This window comes from Ornithodoros turicata, chromosome 5 (assembly GCF_037126465.1).
Source record: "Ornithodoros turicata isolate Travis chromosome 5, ASM3712646v1, whole genome shotgun sequence".
Classification (NCBI taxonomy): domain Eukaryota; kingdom Metazoa; phylum Arthropoda; class Arachnida; order Ixodida; family Argasidae; genus Ornithodoros; species Ornithodoros turicata.
Window position 1 is genome coordinate 33,332,429 of NC_088205.1, and position 5,433 is coordinate 33,337,861.

Genomic DNA, 5,433 nt, shown 5'->3' on the forward strand with positions numbered 1-5,433 from the left:
CGCATTGTTTAGTAACATAAATGATATTTTAGCGGTTCTTCAAAAAGTACGGTGCTAATAACATCTAGAAATCAGGTGTTTACAAGAAATTTTGAGATACGTAGAGAATGTTGGCTTATGAATGTTTCTAGCAATGCTCAATAAATAAATATTAGACTGCATTTTTGTTACCGTTATCTCCTCACACATTTCCGATTTGCCATATGCCACAAATAATATTTTTATGTTTCATTTAGGCACCTTCGCCATGCACACACCTTGCCACCTCCTGCCAAAGGATATATTTTAAGTTGATGTCCTTATACTGAACAAGTTTGACGTTCCAAAGGGGTGGCCTCCTTGAAATCTCCGATATTAAAATATCCACGCCGAAGTCCGCGCGACGGGCTATCTGTGTGTTCTTCTAGGAGGCAGGGCGAAGAGGGCAAAACCCGAAAAAAAAACAAAAAAAAAACGCGGTCACAGGCACGGTCACAGGTGACTTTGTCACGTGCTTGTGGCATTTCCTGTGAAGCGTGTCTTCATTGGCGCACACGGTTCCGTCGGGTGGTGTCACTTCCTCTCCTCAGATTAAATATCTACCCTTGGCAGAAATCGGCTCATCGGTCCGTCGTCTATTGTTCGCTTAGTAGGTCACCGTTCCTTTCAAGTTCTGCTGCCATTCAGTTGGCAAAAGTGCTCCATGCGGTTGCCGCCTAACGAGGAAACGAGGCTGTCACAGCGGGCCTAGCGGGCCCGTGATTTGCTCCTCGTGACGCATGACGTAACTTCCTCGTTTTCGTTAAAGGTGGCGATATCTTTGGCTTAGGCAAACTACATACCGTGATCGGTATTATACGAGAGGGTAACCCAGGTGAAAAGACGTTAACGTTGCATGCGCTCACAGGGAACAAGAAAATGGCGGAAGGTTTCTTTGCCTGGAAGATAACGGAAGCTGCGAAACGTGAACCACGCAGCCGTAACGTTCAAGATGGATTTCAGTTAGATGAAATGAAATAGATTTTAGGAAGCTATATTCCGCCTGTCAAAAAGAGCAGCCCACGTACTACACCGTTAGAAGATTTTATACCTTTTAGGGTATAAATTTTATACCCCCTGAAGGTATATTATTTGCACCTAATGGTATAAACATATATCCCCTTGAATGTGTATTTTCAAACCCGGGGTCTAATCTTGGAAAACTGGTATATTCCATTTATTTCAGCGCTTTATATAAGAATGGCACTTTCATGATCTAGCTCGTAACAAAATTAGAACAAAATAATATTGAGCGATAAGTGCTTTAATAACATCAACTACCGCGAGAAGGAAAGGGAGAAAGAAAATGCCTGGAGATGAACGCAAACGTAATCACAAACTCATATTTACAATGTGCAGGTGTAAAACGTAGAGGGGAGCTCTTGCAGATTACTCGCCACACAGGAAGCAACGTGGGAGGATTTAATGGAGAACAGATACTGGTATAATAAATGGCTTCGGAAAATGTGGGGCCGCTTTCGCCGGCACGGTTTTCACGGCACCTCCAACAGCATTCAGCCTGACTGCTAAGTCTTCCCAGTCAGTATATGCTGGACGAAAATGCTCCTAGGAATATATTACGGATGTAGTTCCGTATCGGGACCACAGACTTTTTTTAAAGAAAAAAGAATAAAAACAAAAATCAAACGCTTTTACGTGAAAGAGGAGCTAATTAGTAACGAAATTAAATAGGAATGACCCTCGTATATTGCGTGAAACATATAACAATTCAATCTGGAGGGCGATCCGCCATCTTTACTGAGGACCTTCTGATCTAGCCCGACGCACAGTCTCGACGCCCGCACCGCATAGTGCCTCTTGCACCCTACCTCTTGCAAGATGGCAAGTTTCGACTCCGTTAGGCTTAGCAGTCCCGTGTTTCCCCTGCGCTAAAAGTGAATCAGACGGGGTTGTTGAAATGCATATAAAAAAGTTCTAGTCCACAGAATTTTATAATTCTTACATTTTTAGATTCAGTATATGACAGTATATGACTTCTCTGCAATATTTACCTTCCTAACTCCTTTACAAATTTTTAAAAACGAGTGGTCCCGATACGGAACTACACCCTAAGATACCGTTGGTTTGCATGCATCGGGCCATAACCTCGTATTGCTAGGCAGTTGTTCGAGCACTGCGAAAACCACGCGACGACGGCATGTTTGCTGCCTTCCAAAGAATAGTCGAAAAACTGAAGAAGTGAAGTGACGGAAATGACGTTGACGCGCTCGCGCCCCAGACGTGCTCAGCTAATGTCACGTGCACGGCCGTAACGACACCGACAGGTTAAAGACATCGGTTGACGAAGAAATGCGATTGCGCCAAGGGGATATCGTCGTTACGTTTGTTCTATTCGGTAGCCTCCTGCATCGCTTGCCGTGTTAAAGCTCAGCTACGCCGATTTTCGAGTGTTACAGAATGGAATGGTACTGACACGTTGTGTTCATAAGGGAACACTGATTATGTGTGCAAAATAGTTATCCCAAACTCCTCGCGGTTTTTCGAAAAAGTGAATTTTTAGTTTCACTGACATTCCGTCTTGTGGCCCGCAAACCCTGTGTCGACGACACATTCGTGGTCTGCCCGTGCTCCGGCTTGGCATGATTTTTGGCATGGTTTCTTCCGCCAAACCGGCCAGTTTCTTCTGCCGAGCCGTCTGCTGCGCAGATTGACATTGGGGAAGTGATAAACAGTTCGCTATTAGGGAGCCAGTATATTTCTGGATTTCACTGAACCCACGAGGAACGTGACTTTTGCTTCCTTCGACTGCAAAGCATTTGCTAGGCCAGTACAGACTTCCTGGTGTGTTTCGTGTTCTGTGCTGCGTGCCGAGAATGCGTGAGCTTTTTGCTCACGTCTGCAAGAACACTTCCACACTTAAGCATGCAGTTCCAATGTTTTGTAGCAGCACTAGTGCCATCGGATGATGGCAGCTCAGTTTGAACGTGAGCGCGCAGAGCGCGATTAACACCACCCAAGCAGCACAATGTACTGAAAGTCGAGTGCAATAGGGGTGGACGGATAGGTGGAAGACCTTGAACGAACTGGTGAAACTAAAGAACATTGATAAGATACATACCGTCCACCCCTATTGCACTCGACTTTCGGTACATTGCGCTGCTTGGGCAGTTGTTCTCCGCCAGTCACCGGGTACGGTTGTCAGTCCTTTCCTGCGCCACATTTGGTGACCCGAACCTGGACATATGCAAACCTTCGGTTGGTTTCATGGAACCCTTCCCGCCGTAAACTGTCCCCGCTGCTGGTACACCGCTGCCCGCAATTCCGACAGCGGACCCGGCCATTTCGGCCGCCGCCCCGCCACAGCTGCGACTTCCCCCTTTTTGGCGACCACCAGTTTCAAACCACAACTTTCCGAAAGGCGAAAGAAAAAGCTATTGACTGCAACAATCGGTTACAACTCCGACTGGGTGCCACCTTCGAAAGCAGCGATTTGATCTGTTTATACGAATGTTACGGAAGCAATGCGCAACTTGTCTCACAAGAAGCCGAAGATGTCTCGTGCGGGATGCTGTGCCAACCTTATCTGCAGCAGGAGATTGCAGGGGCAGGATTAGGCAGCAGATAAAGGTAAGACGCGTAATGTTGGACAAGTCAGTCATGCGGTGCAAATACCATTACATAAAAAGGAAAAATACGCTATCTGTCAGTTACTGCTTCATCCTTTAGAGATTAGGCCCCAGCGGGTGTATTCTCAGTACAGATTTGGAATTGCCTTATTTGTTAAATGATTTCGCAGGCATTCTGGCACCACCGGAAAGCTTGCACTCCACGTCTCAACTACCACCGTCGGGGTTTCAAGCTGAAGGCTGTCACCAGTGCCAACCAGATGCCCCTTCAAAGTTCATCTGTTTTTGTTGACGGAACAATGACGCCTGGTACTGAGACATTTTATTTTCTAATGAATCATGTGCATTGCATCACTTGTGCACGACTTCTTTTATTCGTATACCCTTGCTGTTGCTCGCTAGCTTAGAACAACCATGCCTGAGGTGTTTGTGTTCTAACTCCAGCACTTTCAGAGTACATTTAAGCAGTATCATCGTATCATATGCACGGCAGCACATCTTGTGTATTCTGAATAAGGTATAAATTAAAATGTTGGCTCAGCTGTTGTATTTTGATCACAAATAAGGTGTTCTTCCAGAGCGCTCAAGGGCAGTTCAAGCAGTTTCATGTGTGCAACAGCACATATCTTTTCCCAGTTTTGAGTAAGGTAAATCGAAATCTTCCAGTTGATGTGCTTCGGTCATAAATTATGTTTTTTGAGACGTTTCAGGATTACATTCAAACAGCATCATGTGTGCAACAGTACATTCTTTTTCTCAGGTGAAGTAAGGTAAATCTGTCCGCTGTTGTGTTCTGACAGTGCAGCAGAAGCTTGTGTTGCATTCAAGTGGTATCATGTATGCAGAAACTTGTTTTATGCCTTTCTGTAGCTGCTGTACTAATATTGTGAGTACAGAGACATTCCTGCAGAACATATCGGGGCATCTTGTGTGCTATTGTTGGTATGATCTGCAGCAGTATATTGATAATGTTAATTATTCAATGACTTCAGCTAACATTTACATTCTTACTTCCAGGTGAACCTGTCACGGAGATGCCCTATCCTTTGGTATGCTTAGTTCAAGATTGTACCGAAACAATCCACCTGGAGCATTATTTTTCAATTGACAGTGGCATTACTATTACAACACACCACATGCTGCATGTCTAAGGTGCGTGTACAATGCATCGAACCTATTCTCAAGTGCAGGCGAACTGGTATGCAATTACAACATGGAAAAATTTACACAGAGGTCGTAAAGCCATGCCTTTTCCTCCGCGCCTCGGGTTTCATGTTGTTATCCTCACATGCAGCTCATGTCGCCTGTGCTGGGCAGCATGAGCAAAAGCACATATTGTTTTTGGTCACATGACACAGGATACAGTGAAACCTTCCTATGTTGGACACCCATGGTGCAGCCGAAGTGTGTCCTACTTATAGAGGCATCCGAGTTACAGATTATGAGGGAAACAAAAAATGGAAAAGATCACAGCTGTGTTGCCAGAAATGTCCCCCTTCTTCAATTTATGGTCCTTAGTGGTACCTTGTGGTAGTGGTACCTCTACCCACTCTTCAATGATAATTAATACTGATTTTAGTAGATTCAGTTCCATTCAGATTCCACTCAATGGCATTACCTGTGGAGCTTTTCGAGCAGCTAGGACTTGTCTCTGAAGCGTCAGCCAGCTTTTCATTGCTTTGGTGCAGTGTGCGTTCAAAGCCTCTAGACAAACCGAAGACAAGTGCTTACACAAAGAATTACAATGTAGACTGACAGCACCTGTTTTTGGACTCTAATAACTAAAGCAACAAAATGCTGAGACCAGTGTAGGGGGAAAAAGGGGCGA

General features: G+C 44.9%; 1 long non-coding RNA gene across 1 annotated transcript; it reads left to right on the forward strand.

Annotated features, from left to right (window-relative positions):
* Positions 1 to 3,160: 3,160 nt before the first annotated feature.
* On the forward strand, positions 3,161 to 4,959 carry LOC135394328 (uncharacterized). Its single transcript, XR_010422840.1, has 3 exons — positions 3,161 to 3,606; positions 3,776 to 3,914; positions 4,623 to 4,959. It is a non-coding gene; the product is annotated as an uncharacterized LOC135394328 (long non-coding RNA).
* The last annotated feature ends 474 nt before the right edge of the window (positions 4,960 to 5,433 follow it).